The sequence below is a fragment of the Grammomys surdaster genome, unplaced genomic scaffold (genome assembly GCF_004785775.1).
Source record: "Grammomys surdaster isolate TR1022 unplaced genomic scaffold, NIH_TR_1.0 145, whole genome shotgun sequence".
Classification (NCBI taxonomy): Eukaryota; Metazoa; Chordata; class Mammalia; order Rodentia; family Muridae; genus Grammomys; species Grammomys surdaster.
The window spans coordinates 2,874,007-2,893,917 of record NW_021604603.1 but is presented as its reverse complement, the minus strand read 5'-3'; the positions used below and the strand labels follow the sequence as shown (position 1 = coordinate 2,893,917).

The 19,911-nt window shown below is 52.4% G+C and overlaps 1 protein-coding gene across 2 annotated transcripts in view; it reads left to right on the top strand.

Annotated features, from left to right (window-relative positions):
• The first annotated feature begins 1,571 nt into the window (after positions 1–1,571).
• Sox13 (SRY-box 13) overlaps positions 1,572–19,911 on the top strand; it is a 44,457-nt gene continuing 26,117 nt past the window's right edge. For both annotated transcript variants that reach the window (XM_028764667.1, XM_028764666.1), the window contains exon 1: positions 1,572–1,914. The gene's annotated coding sequence lies outside the window, so the exon portion shown is untranslated. The remainder of the gene's footprint in view (positions 1,915–19,911) is intronic.

Below are 19,911 nucleotides of genomic sequence, written 5' to 3'. Positions count from 1 at the left end.
TATCAGACTGAGACCCAAAAGACAGAAGACTATAAAATAAATTGTCATCCAGGCGGGGAAGCAGGGACTGATGGGAAGCAGGGACTGATGAAATTCACTCATCCTGTGGAAGCTTCCTGGCTAACCACTTCTCAAGACGGTCATACAGTCTCACAACTTGCCTTCCTTCAAGCAGCCCTGCTCCCACATGTCCCGAGACCCTCTTCAAACTGTGCTCTAAAGGAGACTCCGATTCCATAGCTTAGTACCCTTGATAGAGCCTATGGCCCTAGTACTTTCAAGATTTATTTTATGTATATGTCTTCAGACACATTGGAAGAGGGCATTTGACTCCATTACAGATGTTGTGAGCCACCATGTGGTTGCTGGGAATTGAACTCAGGACCTCTGGAAGAGCAGTCAGTGTTCTTAACCGCTGAGCCATCTCTCCAGCCCTCTAATACTTTCTAGAATTGGAGTAGACCCAGTCCTTCACAACATGGGAATCCAGGAAGAGCAGCCACCATGCCATTCATCTTAGTGATTCCTGGCATCTGCTTGGGTCAGGTCTGCTGTAGATATTCAATAAATGGACTGAATGAGGAGAATCCATTCTTCAAACACGCCTTCCTCCTCTATAAACAGGGCAGGAGGAAATGAAGGACTTGTTGGAAAGATGCTGAAAATGATAGGGCTAGGGAGTGGTCGGAGATATTAGGAAGCTGTCAGAGATCAGAACAGGTTATGGCAGGTCTCTCCTCCCCCTCAGGCTGATTTCAAATTGAGATCCTTCTGCCTCAGCTTCCCTGGTGTTGGTATTATAGGCATGAGCCACTCCCAGCTCCTAGGGCAGCTCTCAAGTACAATTTTTTTAAAAACTCAATCCAAAACTGGCTCAGGTGGAACATGCCTTCAATCCTAGCACCGTGGAGGCAGAGCCAAGGAGGTTTCTGTGAGTTCGAGGCCAGCCTGATTTACCAGTGAGAAAAATAAAGTTCAATCCAGAGTCTCGTCTGGAGGAGGCTGTGAACTGAACAACTAACTTCTTTGAGCCTGTTAAAAAGGAATGAAGATTCCCTGTATCAATTCTCGAACCTGGGTCGAGGGAGCGGACAGAATTTACCTTCTTCCTATTTTCCCTACCCAGTGGTCACTACATCTCCACAGGCCTCACTTTGGAGAACCTCTGCTGTCCCCTTCTCAGCACAGGTCTCCAGCTGTTGAGGCCTGGCTTGACCAGCAGCTGGGAGAAGGAGGAGGAAGCTCTGTCCCTCCCTCTCCATCTCTACACCCTCCCTCTTCCATCTCCACACCCTCTCTCCTCCCCCGCCCGCTCGCGCCCTCCCTCCCTCTTTCTCCTCGGCGGCTGTCGGAGTGGCTTTCGCAGAAGCGAGCGGCGAGCGCCCTGCTCCAGTCCCGCCTGGGAACTGAAGTGTACGAGCGCGGCTCCTGGGAGCCGAGCTCCGGAGCGGCCGGCAGAGGTCGAAGGCCGGAACGGCGCGCTCAGCTTCGGAGGCCCTGGCTTTGGACCCAGCGGGCTCGGTACTGCGCGGAGGCGAAGAGCGCACTGCCTCCCGGCCAGGCCCGCGAAGCGGCCGGGAGTCCGGGAGCCGGACTGCGGAAGGGAGCACGGCGGCGGCCAGCCGGGGGCAGAGGGCAGAGTGCCGAGCGGCCTGGCTCGGCGGAGGGCGCCGCCCGACCCGTCCTCAGCTCGGCGCCCGCGACGGTGGCCAGTGGAGCCCAGCGGGCCGCCGGTCCCGAGCGCTTCCAGCCCACGGCGGGGGGCGTGCCTCCGCCCGGCCGCGCCGCCCCGGCCCGCTGCTCGCAGTGTTGCCGGGGCATGTGAGCGGGAAGACCAGGCTGCTGGCCACCGAGACGCACTGAACAGGAGCCAGAGCGCGGAGTTGCGACCCCGGGCCAGCGCCCGACCGATTAGTAAGTGCGCCCCTCCGCGCCGCGCGCCCTTCACCCCAACCTCGCGAAGTTTGACACGCGCGTCCCCGCGTTCCTAGGGACACGCTGGCTCTCTTCCGCGCGACTTTCCATCTTGGGCAAAGTTTTGCCAGGGGGAGCCGATTCTACCGGACCCCTCACAACGCCGGTCGGTGGCGCCGCGCTGATCCCGTGTTCTTTTGGAAGGCAGTGGCCGCAGGCCGTTGGGGGTGGCGTGCGCGCGCCACGCGAGCCGGGCTTCAGGGGGTCCTCTACCCGCCCGCCCTTTGCGACCCGCCGGCCCTAGGTCTTTCTTCCCAGCCTGACCATCGCGCCCAGTTTAAGCACTCAGAGCTTGAGCTTAGGTGTCCCCCTGCGAGCGAGCCCCACGTGGGGCTCGGGTACCCGTAACGCGGAGCTCCTGCCCCCGGGTGCATGGGCCGCCGGGGTCCAGCGCGCGCCCTTCCCACGGCTCTGGTTCATTCCCCGCGGACCAGCCGGGCGCCGCCTCCCGTTTTTCAGCCGTTGTTGCTCTTGTCTTCTCTCCATGCCACCCTGGCCCTTGCCACCTCTACGTTCCACGATGGAGTGTCGGAGGATCGCCTTTCACCCCCACCCCCCTTTCACGGTAGATATAAATTGAGCAGAGAGCTGATGGGATGAGGAGGGGGTGGTCGCGTAGTCCCAGCGGTTCGCCATTGTTTTCCCACCCCACGTTCGGTACGTAAACACACACTCACGCGAGTGTGTTTGTGTGTGTGTGTGTGTGCGTGCGTGTGTGTGTGTGCATGCGCCAGCTGCGGCTGCTCAGATTCCCCAGAAGCTCTAGGGTCGCCTGCGGGATCTCCCCGCAGCCAGCCTACATGTCCTGGCAGGAGGTGCCCCATTAGTTGAAGCTGGGGGAGGGCAGGCACCCGAGAGTGGAAGCTGCCCCAGATTCCTTGGCGAGGCCGAGGGTCTGGCCCGAGCTGGACGTGAATTTTGAACTTCAGCCTCGGATCTTTCCAGGAGGACCCGGGGCGCTCGACTGGCGGCTCCCGCCTGGGAGGGTCCCCAGCAGCTGGCGCTCTTGGCAGCATCTCCGTGACAAGGGCTTAGAGGAAACCGAGGAGTTTTCCCGGGAAGTTTGCTTTAGCTCTGTGGGAATTTCCGGGCCCGGCGCCTCCGCGCTGGCGCTGGCGGAGGGGTCTGACCTAAAGCAGTCAGAGAGATGCTGCCACTCCGAGCAAGGTTCCCAGAGACCCTGTTTCCAATCTCTTGATGCGGTAGGAAGTCCCTCTCTGGGTGCTAGATTCAGCACACTTCCTGACCGAGATGGGTTGCTTGATCCTGAGGATTTCCAAACATCGTCCGATTAAAAAAAAGGGGGGGGGGCGGATCTGTGCATCTCTCTTTGAAACTGGCGCCATGGTTTGAAGGATACTGATTTGGAAGGCCTGTACCACGGAACGCCAGATAGCCTTGTAGTCAGAACCAGGAAGCTGGAGTTGTACAGCGGTGCAGCCGCTGGCGGTGCCACCATAGGGAGTTTGACCCAACCCCCTTGTAAAATGAGGTTAAATTCTGACAGTATCCACTCCGTGGGGGTGGTTTTAAGGATGAAAAGTCTGAATGCAATCTCAACGCCGTGGGGCACACAGTAAGTGCTCTGCAATTGTTAACTGTTGGTGTGGGAATGTAACTTGGTGGAAGGAGGAGCTCTAGCTCAACGTGCAGGAAATCCTAGGTACTGTATTTAGTGTGAGCATTTGGGAAATTTGTTGTTTATTATTACTTACTAATCGTATTTACACTTATTATTGTTGTTATTATTAGTTTGTTTTTCGATACAGGGTCTATGTGTAGCTCTGGCTGCTCTGGTACTTGTTTTGTAGACCAGGCTGGCCTTGAACTCAGATTCTCCTGCCTCTGTCTCTAGAGTGCTGGGATTAAAGGTATGCACAACATGCCCATCTAGCTGTTATCATTATTGTAATAACAGTATTATTGAGCCCAGGGCCTAGTTCATGCTGGGGAAGTGACTACCGGCAGAGCAGCATCTCCAACCTGGGCCATTATAATTTAAATGACCTTGTACAGAGCCCAGAAGAACTCTTTGAGATTGTGTCCATTTGATCAATATTAGTAATTATCACTTATGTGGAGGAAATGACCTTACTGTCCTTTTCTGGATTTTGATCCTAACCAAACTTCTTGTTACACATCTGCTTCCACCTTCTTGAGTATTTTTTTCTTCCTTCTTCCCTTCCCTTTCCTCCACAATTTTTGTGCAAGGCTCCCTCCTTTCCTCTTAAAAGTTAATCTTAGCACCATGTAGCATTCTCTCTGGAAACAGCCCCAGGAAAGAAATGTCTTCTAAAGGATATTCTCTTGACACCCTGGTCTGTGCTGCAGACTCAGGATTGGATGTGCATTTGTGTCTGGGGACTGGATGGATTTCCGCTAAGAGGATCCCAGGTGTCTGGGGCTCAGGGGAAGTCAGGTGGGACGGGCAGACTGCCTGCCCTAGAGGGTTCCATTCCCCAGGTAGTATCTGTTTCCTGTTGCTGGGGCTCACTTGAGAACCTACTGTAGCTAGCCTGGCAGCCAGAGCATTCTGCATCTGATAAGGGAGAGGCAGAGCTGTCACCTTCACCTTGACAGTGGCAGTTGGAGCGGTTTCTGGGAATGTAGGGCAGGTACAGGCGCTTGTCTTTATTGCTGCATACGTAGCAAGGAAGGGGCGATCCAGAGGCACCCCTTTCTTCCTTCCCTGACCTTCTGACCTTTACCAGGCATGCGGGAGAGGGTGGCCAATGTGGGAAAACTTGGTGTTGGGAAGATCCTGCAAGTAGGCAGTTGGCAGATGAAAATCAGCAGAGAAAACATCTGCTTCCTTCCTTAAGTTGGATGGAGTATGCCGATTAGCTGCCCGGCCAGTGCTAGGCGTGTGGTAGTAGGTGAACTCGGGTTGTCTACCTGTAGAGAGCTTGCTTTCTAATGGGAGTCTGGGAAAGACAGTACCAGTTCGTGAGAAGAGATACCCCGTGGGGAAGTAGAGCCTAGGGCAATGGGAGTGTTAGGAGGCTGGTTAAGACTGCCCTGGGAAGAACTCAGGATAGGCCTGAAGACAGAAGGATCCAGCTGTACACAGCTGGGAAGGGGAGCATTCCAGGCTGAGGCACCAGCAGATGCTCTCCTACTCCCAGGTTAGAATCAAGTATGCAGCTTTGTGGTTGGAAAAGAGCCTGTAAGATCAGGAGGGTCAGAGCCTGTGGCACCTGATAGAGTGACTGTCGGGGCTAGGGTGGCATAGGCTGCATTTTATTGTCAGCCCCACGGGAAGCCATTGGAGAGTAGTGTGATTTATGATTTTTAAAGATGATTTGATACCAAAGAAACTGATCCCGATTGCGCCAGGGCAGGAAATGATGGCTGAGGGAGGAAAGATTGTGTTTTTTGTTGTAGTTTATTTTGTTCTTTGTAAATTTAGTACATGGGCACACATATCAACTATGCCCCAACCCCCAAAATACTTTTAACAGAACATCTTAGAACCTGGAGAAATTAGGAGTAAAACTGATATATGTACACACACTGATACATGTGTGTACATACATTGATACATGTATGATACAACTTGGTGCAGATAATTAGATGTGTACATGTAGGAGTTGTTTGTGTGGTGGTGGTAGGGACCTGTGGGCTGCTGCATTTGTGTGGAGGTCAAAGAAAGAGGTGGCCTCTGCATTTAAAAAAAATCCGTAAAAAATCCATATGTTCAGTAGAGACTTACTTGTAGGAAGGCATGCATGATGCTTGGGGTTGAGGAGAAACCAGAGCTTTTGTGTGTGTGTGTGTGTGTGTGTGTGTGTGTGTAAAATCCAGAAGCGCCAGGACCAGGAATCGTGAAGAGACATTTCTGACTCAGGTCCACCCTGCAGCCTTACTTCCAGATGAGAAGTAGCCCAACATGGTCTTTTTGCTTTTTTTTTTTTTTTAAACAAAACAAAACAAAACAGATTTGGGAACTGTGTGTCGCATGAGAAAACACGAGAAAGACTTAAAGGTAGAGCAGATGTCCTGTTTCTGGTCTGTGAGGTGAGAGACAAGTCCCATCTTAAAGCTGCTGAGGCCCCTGGGCTGAGGCTTCGAGGAGGTAGGTGTTGGTAGCTGCACTTGCCCCTCATGGACACCCACGGTTCTTGCCCTTGAGGGCTGATGCTGGCTCACTAAGGTTTTCTCTGGAGGTTTGGGGTGGCCTTTCTCGGGCTACCATAGGTGTGCTTTCAGGAGGCTGATGCCATGGTAAAGGATTCCACACCCCTGCCTTGCTTCCTCTCCTCAGTACATTGATGGGTGAAGCACAGTGTTTGCAAAGGCCTCCGTGAGCGAGGGCTGCCCCTCAAATGGGAGTTATTTTCCTGTTTCCTTAGGTGGGCCTGCTTTTTCTGCCTGAACTTGCTGCCATTCCTAATCTTTGCTAGTCCCCTTCCTGAAACACAAAATTGCCAAATGCCTTGGGGTTGCTGTCAGAATTCCTGTCAGATGAAGAGTTAGCACCTACAGTCTCCCTGATGCAAAGACAGCAGGCACGATCTGAATGCTGGTCATTCTCTGGCGACCTGCGTGCTCCCAAAGACCTACCTTAGAGATTCATTATTTGCCATTTGGGCAAGGCCACCGCCACCCTCTGCCAACTGTCCTTGAAGGGGATGTGTATCACCATGCTTTCTTAAAAGGCAGATGCATCCTACATGTCCCTGTTCTATTCCAATGCATCCTGCATGTCCCTGTTCTATGCCAAAGAGATCCAAGACTCTGCTCCTCCAGAATTCTGGCCTTCATAACCCAAGCTTGGTAGGAGACTTTCCTAGCTTCAAGAAGACCTCTGCTTTTTTGGTTTGGCGACTTTGGGTTGGCTTGGGGGTCCCTAGGACTGTCAGGCTATGATACTTACTTGTCAAGGACACCAAGTCCCGCAGAAGTACTAGACTGTGAGCAGACCTATAGGCTTCGAGGGGAGGAAGTGGCTGGTTTCCCTGCTTCCATCCAAGAGCCAGCCACAGCTTAAGCTGGGACCAGACCAGCTAGAAGAGGAGCTCCAGATACTGAAGGGGCAGAGGCTTATGGGTTACAAGACTAGGAAGAAGTGGGGACATTATCTGCTGCCTTTTTCCTAAGTAACATTATCTAGCTCGGCCCCTCTGGTCCCTGGGAAGCTGCAAACCTGGAATTCGGTTCCACAGATAGAAATCCACATCCCACTCCCACTGGCCTTAGCAGTAACCCCGGTAAGCTGTCCGTGGGGATGGGGCAAGGATTGGGAAGGGGCATTAGTTTCTCCCTCGACGTTGCCTCTACTTTCCCTGCCACCAACCCCCACCCTCCCTGCTTTGTAGGGACAGGTCCTAGATAAGGTTTCAGTGTTCTGGCTTGAAAAAAGAATGGGAAGGGGCAGTTCAGGGCGCTCCGCTGGCTCCCGGCCCCTGGTGTTTGGGTCTGGAGTCCCCGCCAGGCCTGGCTCCCTGGGGACCCGCCCCAAGGCGGCCGGCCTGTCCTCCTAGCACCCCGCCTCCTGCCTGCGGAACCGGCCGGGCGGAGAACCGGTTCCTGTGGGCCGCCCCGCCTCTCAGAAGGACGAGGGGTCGGCGCCTGCGCAGAGTTGGGTCGAGGCAGGTGCCTTGGGGTCCAGGTGTGACAAATGGAGGGAGCAGCTGACATGGGGGCTCCCTTTGCCCCGATAGGCCCGGGGCACCGCAGAGAGAGTGGCCAGCCCCAGCCCCAGTATCCCGGTGGCCCTTCTGAGGCCAGCGGCCATTGCTGACTTTTTTTTTTTTAAGTTGTAGTTCATTATTTTTATTTTTTTCTGTGCTGGGAAAGGACCCCAGTGCCTTGCTTGACCATGCTAGGCATAGCACTGAGCCACATACTAAAGTCATTTCTACTGTCTAAAAGTAGTATTAGAAGTGTACTTTTTAAAAAAAAAATCAGAATGAAAGGAATTAAGATATATCTCATTTTGCCTGTGAAACAGAAAGGAATGGACGTTTCCATGGGAGACCTCGAGGAGCTGGGTGCTGAAAGGGGCTTCCTGCCAGGCGGGTGACCATCACAGGACAAGGGACCTGTGATGGCTGGGACAGACCATTTTGCCCAGGGTCCCCTGAAACACTCAACAGCACTGACTGAGGGACTTGCTAGCCCTATAACTTTGGCCCTGGTGCAGTTTGGCTAGACCAGGGGGATCTGGTCCTCCCTGCAAGTTTTCTATGGGCCAAACCACCCCTCCTACCCCCAAGCTCTTCTGAAGGAGTCTGAAGTCATTCTACCAACCCAGGGAGGCCTGAGTTCTCAGCCTGTGTCTAAAGGGGTGGAGTGGGGGAAGGAAGGATAAAATGCTGGCAGGAGGCTTGTGTGCACGCACAGTGGGGCTCTGGGAGCAGGTGGGGTGCTGGGTGAGACAGGACTAGGAAGCCTTGAAAGCAGCAAGGAGTTCAATTGCGTGCTCGCTCTCTCTCTCTCTCTCTCTCTCTCTCTCACACACACACACACACACACACACACAGTGTCTCACACACACAGTGTCACACACACATACACATTATTCATAGGACCTGTGCACTGGAGACCCTGGTCCCCAGAGTCAGGTGGGACATCTGAGAGCACCAGGGAGACCTTGAGAACATCAGAGCAGTATCCCCAAGGGAAGGGAAGAGTGACTGGGAGAGAAAGAATGGACCAGAGCAGAGCCCTTGGGGAGGTGAGGTGGAGGGAGGCACAGTTGAGGTTTCACCTGTCCACTGGCAGGGGCAGTCAGCAGGCACTCTCTTGCTCTCTGCGCCTATCTTCTGCAGATGCAGTTTCTCAGTCATGGAGCCTCAGTTTCTGTCTCTCACTAAGGGTAAGGTGATGGGTGGGTGGTGAGAGGGAGAAATTGGGGCCTATAAGGGACTGGCGGAAGAGTCTGTAAGACAGCCTTGTGGAGCCCAGCAGGACCCCAGCAGGGGTAACGAGAGAGGTCCTTTCGGTAGGCTTAGTATGTTTCCTAGCCAATAATACTCTACCCTACCACTCACCCCAGTGGGGCACAGGAGACAGAGAACAGAGGGAAGGGCTCAGTGTCTTGGTTTGCATTAGGAAATAGCAGAAGTGCTTTTTTTTTGTTTTGTTTTTTGTTTTGTTTTGTTTTTTCAAGACAAGGTTTCTCTGTGTAGCCCTGGCTGTCCTGGAACTCACTCTGTAGACCAGGCTGGCCTCGAACTCAGAAATCGGCCTGCCTCTGCCTCCCAAGTGCTGGGATTAAAGGCGTGCGCCACCACCACCTGGCTAGATCAGTGATTTTCAATGTGACACCTCAAATCGGAGAGTGATCTTTGGCTGTTTGACTCTGTTTTGTTTTGTTGAGACAGGGTTTCTCTGTGTAGTCCTGGCTGTCCTGGAACTCACCCTGTAGACCAGGCTGGCTTCAAACTCAGTTTGAGATTGCTGGGATTAAAGGTTGCACCATCCTGCCTGGCCTGATTATAGCTATCTGTATTCCTCTTTCCTCTGCACTGATGTGAAATCGTGGGAGAGCAGGGTCGAGGGAGGCCTTGTGTTCAAGCGTGCTACCTTTGGCAGTTTAGAGGGGGACAGTGTTTCTAGCTGGGTGGTCACAGGGGTAAAGTCCTGGTGCCCAAGTCAAGGCTGATTGTCGTGCTTGGATGGGCCCCAGCGTGAAGGAAAAAGAATGGGAAGTGAGGCTGTCTTGCTTGCCGGCCTCCTCTTAGCCTCGTCTTCACCCATCATCAAAACTCACCGACCCATCTCCTTCATCTGGAGAGAACTACTGTGTCATGGCATCTAAGGAGGTGACTGTCTGGTCAGATAGAACCAGTCTAGGCACATGGGATGGTGATAGCTTTAAAGGCTACGTCTAAGGCCTTGACCTGTAAGCCACCTGTAACCCAAAGAGTGATGTGAAAGGGGTACTGAGGCCAGAGTGTGGCCGCTTTTTATTGTGTGTGATGTGCATAGGGGCTGGAGGGAGCTGCCTTCCTTTCTAGTAGAGCTTGGGCACCAGGTGACACAGGGCACCAGGCAGCACAGGGACAGCATTGCCAGACAAGCTGGCATGAAATGCTTGTGCTGCTTGCCCACCCTTTGTGGCCCTCCCCAAACCCAATAACAGTGTCAGCGTGGTTAATCCTTGTTTGACTGTTGCCTCTGGGCTGCCAGGACCAGGCAGGGGCTGGCAGGGGCTGTGGAACTCCATGCAGGAGTCAAGCCACCAGTGCCAGCACTACAGGATAAACAAGGCTGCTCAGAGGCTGGGGGAGGGAGGCCACCGAAGGCAGGAGAGAACAGGTGTCTCAGGAGCTGCTGACACAAAGGGCCTCTTGTTCCATCTTCCCAATTGAGGGGGCACCCTGCCCCCTCTCTCCCTCACTAGAGTCCAATGACCAGGTCAACTGAGGTGCTGTCTTTCAGCCCATGTTTATGCTTGTTTAGAACAGATCCTGTAGGTATACCCCAGGAGGAAGGGCACCTGCCTCTCATAATCCCATAGCCCATAGTCCCATAACTCCATTACTCTATGGGTCTGAGATTGCCCTGTTGGGGCAGTGAGCCTGAGAGGAACAGGAGAAGAGAAGAAAGCCTAGAGCTTGGCAGAGGACAGGGTACAGTGAGTGCAGGACTGGGGAATCCCAAGGAATCCGTGGGGTTGGGGGAGGGGGCTTGGGACTTCGGTAGCTAAGTGTGACAACACCCTCTCTTCCTTCATAGTCATTCATGAGAGACCTATGGTGACCTTTACTACTGGCTCTTTTGTGGGGACTGGGGACAGTGCCAGCAGTCAGGAAGCCTCTGCAGCCAGTCTAAGTTTTACTTCCTCATCTGTAAAATGGGGTGATAACAGTACTGTCTGCCTCATGCTCTGATGGCTCACCCGTGGAGAGGTGTGACATGGCCTGGCATGTGGTAGGAGAGACCTACTGTTGTCACTGTCCTTGGGAGAGTTCCTGCAGGAGTCTGGGAATGAGACAGGAAATAGGTAATCACAACCAGTTACGTACTAGAGAGCAGGGATGGCCAAGGTCTGTCTGTAGGATGCCTCTTGTGGATAACCGACTCTTCCAGAAATGTTGGGAAAGGCTTGTAAAGGGATGGGGTGGGGGCACTTAAAAGTGAAGTGTAGGCATTCACTGCACAGAGGCGTGAGTTCATGATGTACCTGGAGTGCTGTGTTGGGAGTCCGAAGAGTGGCCTGGGCCCTCCTAAAGGCACATATGAGGGAGCCTGGGCTCCTCCAGATCAGGTACCAGTGTCTGTCCTGTCAGCATCCTTTATCCTCTGTACCATGGTAGCTCACTCTGGGTTAATGTTCAGTTAACAGAGAGGCAGGATAGCCCAATGTGGGAGTCAGGACATTTTGGACGCCTAAGTTTTGAGAGTTGTTTATAGGCTGTTTTGTTTGGTTGCTTTTTTTTTTTTTTTTTTTAGTCGAATCTTCCTTATCTACAACACAGGGAGGTGGTGGCATCTCCCACACAGGGTTTGTGTGGGAGCATGGACAGGTATATAGTGCCCGATGGGTGAGGGTGCTCCCTAAGATATGCTTGCAGCACAAACCTTTCATGTCGGTAAAAGGAAACAGTGGTCTGTGTCTTTCTTTGGCTTTCTAGAGCTGATGGCCCAGCAGTCCATGGCCTGTGTGCATGGCGGAGGCTGAGAGCTCCAGGACCCCCCCACCCCCGCTTTGTTGAGGACTCTGCCACTGTGCATGACTTAACAGGGAGGCCTATACTCGTGAGTGGGCATCAGCAGGCATCCAGCTCTGCTTGGGGCTGCCTTGAGCTGCTCCTGTGCCTTTACTAGGGAGGAGCCCTCTGGCATCTCCCCTGATAGTTGTATGTGTTGGGTGTGGGGCATGGGACTGTGGACACCCTGGTGTTTGTCAGTGTGTGTGTCTTAGGCCTGTCACCTGGTTTCTTGGAAGTTTACTTTGGAAGGCCTGGGGGCATATAGAACTTTCTGGGCTCCGGGGGCTCCAGTCTAGTGGGAAAGTCCCAGATTAGCCCCCAACAGATCCAGGCAGGGCCTGAGACCTAAAGTTACCCACCAATGTGGGCAGGCCATCTGTCATCCATTCTGTCTGGGTGACAGGGCCCTTTAGGTCATGGCTGAGTCCTAACAGCCACAGACAGCTCTTCCCAGACATCTGGAAGGACATGTACTCGGCACAGGCCACTGCTCCATTCCTTGCCTTTTTCACTTGCCACAGTAACTGAGTCCAGAGTGAATAGATAGCCCTTTTCTCTTCCTCCCCTGAGTCATGTTTCTTAGGTGTCCCCAGGGTGAACTGAAACCAACAAGACCCTGGGACCCTGCTCTGGGTTCACACAGCCAAGTGGTGAAGATGGCTTTGTAGGAACTTTGACTGGACAGGCAAGCAAGAGAAGGGAAGGAGCAGCAGGCCCCTGGTCTTCCCACAGGACTTTGTATTTAATGTAATCTGAATACAGACAGTACATAGAACTCGAATTTACAGCCTGCATCTAGTCACTTGGGTGTATCTCTCATTGCTTTTTCTTGATGGGGATGCTTCTGGCTTTTGGTTATGCCTGCATCTTTCACTCCTGTTCTTCCCCCCCTCCTCCGAATTACAGAGGGTAGGTGCCCAGTCATTTCCCCTGCTCATGGCCACCTCTGTGCTGGGGTCAGGGCACCGTGAGGCTGTACTCAACAGGTACTTAGTAAATGCGACATAAAGCAGAGTGACAAGGACCAAACTTAGAGGGTTCCTGTGGCCTGGCTTGCACCTATGAAGGAAGGCTTTGTGGTGAGGGGTTGCTACTAGAAGGGAGAGCTAGAGGCAGAGGTGAGCCAGCAGGAACCGGTTTCTCTGGAAGTGACTGGCCTAAGGGAGCCGGTCTCTCCTTGGCCTCACAGGGACTAGTGTTGAGCGAGAGGAGCAGAAAGGAAGAGGACTATGGTTTTGTTTTTTTCAGACTGAGTCTGTTAATAGCAATTTATTGCATCCGGGTCTCCAGCCAAGCACATTCTGTTCCCCACTTGGACATGGCAGGGCTAGACAGGAAGAAGGAAGGGATCAGCAGTTGTGATTGACGATGGTGTCTTGGGCGGTGAAGGAGGCGCCAGTTTCACCATAGGTTAGCTTGAGCCTGGCCTGTGTTGGGAGATAGATGCACACGAGGCTGGGAAGTAGGGTGGGCAGCTCCTGCCCTGCACCATTCCTGAGGGGCCTTGGCGGTTCAGCTTTCTGTTTGTCAAATGGAGTTTGGACCGTGATGTTGACCAGACCTGAAGTGTTTTCTTGAGCACTCTGGAAAGACCCCTATAAGGAAAAGGAGGGCAATCACATATGTAAGAAAACTCCAGAAGAGGGGGAGCAGGCAAGATGGTCGCCCCCGTGGAAAGAATGGTGCACGAGCAAAACACCCCCCTTTTTGCAATGTGCTGAGCTGGTGGAATTTCACTCAGTGGCTGCAAGATCGGGCTGCAGATAGAGATCTGTGGGCTCCTGGGCTGTGTGTGTGCAGACTGTCATGTGGGGGTCCAGGATAGAGAAAGCAGGGCTGGCATCCGGGGTACCCCTTCTTCCCAGCTGCTCTCCATGGTTCCTGGAACGCATAACTGATCCCCACTCCTGGAGGCAAGTCCCCCACCTCTCTCTCAGGTAAGCGAACTTTCCCCTCCTTTCCCCATCATTGTCCCAGATGTTCAGCACTGACTACAGGGGATCTCCTCAGTTATTCTAGCTCACTCCTAGAAACCATACTCATGGTGGGGAACCTCAGCTCAGGAAAGAAAGGTCGAGCCTGATCCCACGGGCTGCTCATGGCTTTGGTTTGGGAGAGCGGTGACCTCCTGTGCGTCAGCTGCATCTCAGGCATGGTGCCACTCGATGGTTGTTGAAGATCAGGTTCACTTTTTGGTGAACACAGTGTGTGTTAGGCAGCAGGAGCCTAGACATGCTTTCTACCTGTGAGGTTTGGCCCATTGTTGTTCCTAGGGACAGCTGGTGGCCTCCTAGTTCAGTTGTTTGTCCTCTCTTCTCTGGACTGAGAATTGTCTTTCTCAGAGCTCAAGGCTCCTGCCAGGGGCTCACAAAAAGGCAGACTCAGGTTACAGCGCCCAGGCTCCAAAGCATCCCTGGTGACCTTCACGTCAGCATGTATGGAACACTGTTGGGCCAGGTGCTATGAGGGCTAGCCCAGAGGCTCAGGAGGGAGCCCTGCCAGGTGAGAAGGAGCAGCAGGCAGAAACCGGGTAGAGTGCAGTTAGATGGAGCCCACCCAGTTCAGCCAAATGTTGGACCCAGGCCACAGTGCCTGGACTTTGTTAACAATGGGGAAACAGAGGGTATTTCAGAGAAGTTTGAGAATGGGTGGCTGGTTCATTCAGACTGAAGTGTCTCTCATTGTCCTAGGAAAATTCCCAGCAGTCTCTGTTCTTTTCCTTTCCATTTGAAGCCATTGTTGCTGCCTTCCCATTATGCTGAATGGCTGGTGACTGAGGACCTTGCCTTTACTTGCCAAGGCTAAAGGGTGTGGGCTCAGTCTAGCAGCTTCAGAGCCATGTTACTCTACCCATCTGCCCAAGCCATGGTGCCCAAGGCCTTTTGGGTGTCACCACCTTGCCTCTTGCATGCGTGGGTCTCTGACAAATGGGCAGATGATATTTCAGGCTGACCTGTTCGTGTCTTTTTTAGAAGGCAATGATTTGGTGGTCAGCATTTTTGAGACATGGTCTCAGGTAACCCAGACTGCTTTTGAGCTGTGTGGTTGAGCTTAGCCACAAACTCCTGACCCTGCTGTCTCCAGTGCTTTCAGAACAGGTGTGTGCTACCATGCCCGGCCTGGTTCGATGTATATTTTGAAACAAATGGCATTCCTAGAAACTTTAATCATTGATCAAACATAATCAAGACCTCATTGTGTAGAAATGATTGAGTGAGGTGGGAGATGGGGAGAGCCAGGCTCAGCTCTCTCTGGAGACTTCTGTGGGACCTGACAAAGTTGGGGGCTTACAGCCAGGCTCATTTCCAATGCCAGTGTTGCTGGACAGTGAGCTGGAGTGAGATGCCTGAACTATGATTTCTGGCAAGTACTGGAATCACTCCCTCGCCCTGCCCCACCCCCGTCTCATACATTTATTAGATTTTAAAAGGAAAACCCTGGGCAGGTAAGCTGTGACTCTCAGCAGCTGCTCAGAGGAGGAGAATGGAGGAGGGAAGGGGTTGAGTTAAGCCATCATGGATGTCAGCTAGCCACATGGTGGACAAGCAAACACACTGCAGGGAGGGCGGCTTTAGAGGAAAAATAAAGAGCCCCAAAGAACCAGAGAAATCTTGCTTACAGCAGAGACAGAAGAAAAAGAAACTGTTAACACTTTTTTGAGTGACTTGGGAAAGCAGGCAGACTGATGAAGCAGAGGCTGCGTGGCTACCAGCCTGGAAGCTGTTTCCTTAGAGCAGAGTTTTCTCACAGTAGAAAAGGGACTAACAAAAGATGAAAGGATTCGGCAAAGGGATGCCTGTGTACTCGCTCTTCATGTGTGGTGAGCGTGAAGCTTGCTGGCCACTGAGGCTTGTCCTAGGTAGGTATAGAACTATGCTGGGCTCTGACAGAATGCCACCCCATACCCTGATCGTGCTCTCCGGAAGATCTAGTGAGAGGAGTCCGTATCAGGGATGGTGGGCACAGCATTGCAGCTACAGTGCTGCCTTCTGCTTCCCACAGCTTTCTTCCTTTGGAGGCAGGAAGCAGCTGTACACCTTGGCCACCTGTGCAGGCTTGGGGCGGGTTCATCAGCAGGCGAATGTGAAAAGTGCCCACGGTGGAGCCTGGTATGGAGGGATCTCATCTAGGTTTGCTGCCATGACTAGCTGCTATGCCTACTGTGTCATCCATGACTATTTCACCCAAAGATACCACGGTGAGACCTGCCTCCCAGGCATCTCCAGCTGTGCTGGGGTGCAGACCCTGGAAGAGTAAAGTTACAGGGTAGTGACAGCCCGACTCAGGACATTGCCTGTTCCATCCCCTTAGTTCTTGCCAGGTAGAAACCAGTGGAGATGTTCTGGAAGCTGGGCTGTGCATTTTAATAATTTTTAATGGTCAACAGCCTGTAGCTAACCTTTGGACCCTGATGCTGGATGTTGCAAGAGACTGCTTCCTCCTCAGACCATGATGGCAGGGAGAAGTCTTGCTGGGTCACTGTCCTTGCTACATGTGGGTTTCACAGATGGCAAATGTTCACTGGGGCCTGGAGAGTCAATAAGAAGTGGCCTCTTCAAAGAGGTCCTGGTGTGTGGTTTGGGATTTGGAGTCGAGCTGGCCTGAGGTTGCATCCTGCTCTCCCCACCTCTTAGTCTCGATGTCCTAGTCTGTGAAAAGTGTCTGGCTCAAAAACCAGCCCTAGTTGTCCAAGTTAAGGGATGCATGCCACCGAGGACGGCTGTGAGTGGGAACAGACACAAAATCATAAGCTTACTTAAAATGACATGGATGGGGCTGGAGAGATGGCTCATTTGGTTAAGAGCATCGACTGCTCTTCCAGAAGTCCTGAGTTCAATTCCCAGCAACCACATGGTGGTTCACTGCCATCTGTAGTGGGATCCAATGCCCTCTTCTGGTGTGTCTGAAGACAGCTACAGTGTACTCGTATATATTAAATAAGTAAATAAATAAATGAAAATGACATGGATGGACGTTGTTGCCGTTCTTTGTTTTTGTAAATTGGTTATGTGGTTCTGTAGATAACATGACAGAAGCCAGGCAGTGGTGGCGCACACCTTTACTCCCAGCGCTTGGGAGGCAGAGGCAGGTGGATTTCTGAGTTTGAGGCCAGCCTGGTCTACAGAGTGAGTTCAGGACAACCAGGGCTATACAGAGAAACCCTGTCTCAAAAAACATAACAGCGTTAAAACAGTTGGCAGGAGCCCTTTGCGATCACCCAGTAGATGGCTGTGCCTGCTAGGCCTAAGTCCTTCCCCCATGTGGCCTGCTCCTGGTTGGAAGTTAAGGCCTTAGCACACTGTCTTCACCCACCCCGTCCTGCCTTTGCATCAAAGGCTGGAACCCCCTCACCTATAATTTAATCACTGGGAGAAGTAATAACTGACTCTTTGTGCAAATGCCTGGGTGATGTGCGCCATGCCTCTGTGAACTGAAGGTGTCCAGACGACTGGCAGTGCATAGGGTTGTGTAAATCATTTGCTGTATCAAGCGCTTGGACAGAGAATAAGTGTGCAGAGCCCCTCCCCCACTCCTGTCTCAGGCTGGGAAGAGTCTTTTGACTACTTTTGTGTGGAAGGGGAAAGCTGAGGCTTGAAGACCTTAAGAGGTAGGGCCAGAATTGCATCCGGAGGGGGTTCACATCTGGGCGGGCTCTCTCTGACCACTCAGAGTGCTCTCTAGTAATGTTAGGGCGGATAGTCCCAGGCTGGGAGGAGGAGGGTTAAATTCTTCCTAAGTGCAGAGCCTGGCTTTTCCAGTGATCCCATCATTGACCCCCTGCCCTCCCCTGGGTCAGGTCTGCAGACTGTTGGGGGAGGGCAGCCACGGGATGCTCTGGTGGATAAGAAGTGCCCCAGGATTGCCGCCTCTCTCTTTCATCAAACAGGGATGCATGAAGGCACTGGTGGCTCTCCAGTTGGCATAGGAGGTCCCTAGGGTTGTTGGGGTGGGCTGCCATCAGAAGGGCCTGCACTTTAATCAAGCCACAGAATACAGGCCGCTCTGTGGACACAGCAAACTCTTAGATGTGTTCTTAGCCAGGAGGGAATGAGCGTTGGTTTTTGTCAGTAAAATAGTAGATTAAAAAAAAAATCAGAAAATGAAACTTCAGATTGGCCTCAGGGCTCGTGGGACTTCGGGGCCAGCTCGTGATTTGTTGAGGAGGAGAAGGATGTCCGGGTGGCTGACAGGAGCTAGTGACCATGACCTTAAGTGGATTATTCCCTGAAAATTGAGACAGTAGCGGTCTGTCCTCCCCAATGACTCCTACACACAGGGCAGCTGTGGTGTCGCTTCTGTCCTGTGTCCTCTGTAGACAGTGAGGGACCCAGAGGTAACATTATTTCACAGCCCAGCGTGTACAGTGAGTCCACAATGGAGTTGTACTGGAAACCAGGGGTCCAGCTTCCAAAAGCTGTCCTAGAGGCAACTGTGAAAAGAAGGGGGTTCCAGGAAAGGCAGCTTCCTGCCTCTCTGCCAGAGAATCTAAGTACACCCATGTCTGTGTTGCAGGTAGAAGCCTTTAATCTTTAGAGACAGCAGGGAGAGGCCTGGGTGGCAGAGCTGGGTGCACACTGTCTGGCTCTGGCCATTTCTAGACTCTTCAATTAGTGACGTTAATTATGGTCTTTTGAGCAGCCTGCTGCCCTTCCTCCTCTGTGTCAGAGGCTAGTGACCAGGCTATGGAGCTGCGGTGCTCTCGTCTCAGCCGATATGTGGAGTAAAGGTGTGTGAAGTAGTTTATCACCAGCTTCCTACTGACTTTTGTTTGTGGTCGCACGTGTGTGTATGGGGTGAGGGGTACTAGGTCTGGAACCCTGGGCCTCCACACATGGTACAAAGGGGGCGGGGGAGTAATTCAGGCACTTGAGGAGCTGAGGCAGGAGGAGTAGTATGACTTCAGTGCCAGTCTGGACTACAGATTAAGGCCTTTTCTCTACAAAGCATAAAAAGTATGTTAAAATATGCATAGCATCAACATCACCGATACACCATTATAAAACTGTAGTTCAAAGGTGTTCTCTACCTTCCCACTGTTACACAACAATCACTAACTCCCCCATCCTACCCCCAACAGGTCATCTACCTGAAGTGGCTGTTCATGGAATTCTCCCTTGTGCCCCTCCCTGTCCCTTTGGGCCCTGCATTCTGAGTCCCTTACAGGTGTCAGCATACAGTGATTGTCCTTTACATGTGTGGCTTTTTTCACTTAGCGTGTTTCATGGTTCAGTCAAGCTGCAGTGTGTGTCATTTCCTTCCTTCCTAAGGCCAAGAATCTGTTGTACCTATAAACTGCTATTGTTGGTTTGCTTCCGCCTTTTGGTTGTCGCAGTGTTGCTCTAGAGGAAGAGCTTGCTTTCGGTTCTTGGGGCTGTGTATACCTGGAAGGGATTGCTGGATCGGATGGGAATTCTGTGTCCAGTCTTTGTGAGGAGCCACCGTGCTGTTTTCCAAAACAACCTCATTTTACGTTCCCCATCCTAGCTGGTACTTATTTCCATCTTTTAAAAAACAACAAAACAAAAAGTGTGGTTTGAGGGCTGAGAAGATGCTTCAGTGGCTAAGGGTGCTTGCCACACTAGCGTGAGGACTTGATTTTAAATTCCCCATACCCTTTAAAATATGCTGTGTATTGTGCATATCTGTAACCCCAGCTCTGGGTGAGTGGACAGTGTGGAGACAGGCTTCCTGGTGCTTGCTGGGTGCCAGCCTATTTCAAGATGGGGGCCAGAGCAGCCCTGTGCCCCTCATTTGCCAGGAAGATAGTGTGGATACAATTGGGGCTTGTTCCTTGACCTTGCAAAAGCTGTGAGCAGGTCACAGAACTCCTCACCTGTGTTGATGTGCTCCGTTGGGCCGGGCACCTCTTCTTCCAGGAAGTGAACATCCCTAACGCTGGGGAGCTTTGCTGGTCACACAGGAGTGGGGTTGGTTCACGCTCCAAATGATAGCTGTCCTCGGCCGGCCGCAATGAGTTTTGGAGAAGGGCTCCGTCAGCTAGTCTTTGGGCTTGGCCTCTGAGTTGCCATTGGCTGTGACTTTTGCCTCCTTCTATCTTGTGTCTCATCAGTAGGAGAGGTGACTGATAGGAACTGTTTCACGGGGCTGATGACTGACAAGACAGAGCTGAAGCTAACACTCCACATTGTTAGTCAGTTCCTGTTTCCTGGTTGACAGGCTGCCTGGGCTCAGATCTCCTCAATGTCCGCTTCTCCTTAACAACGGTACCCACCTCAAACAATTCTTCTGAAGAATAAGGAAGAAGTTTAATAGG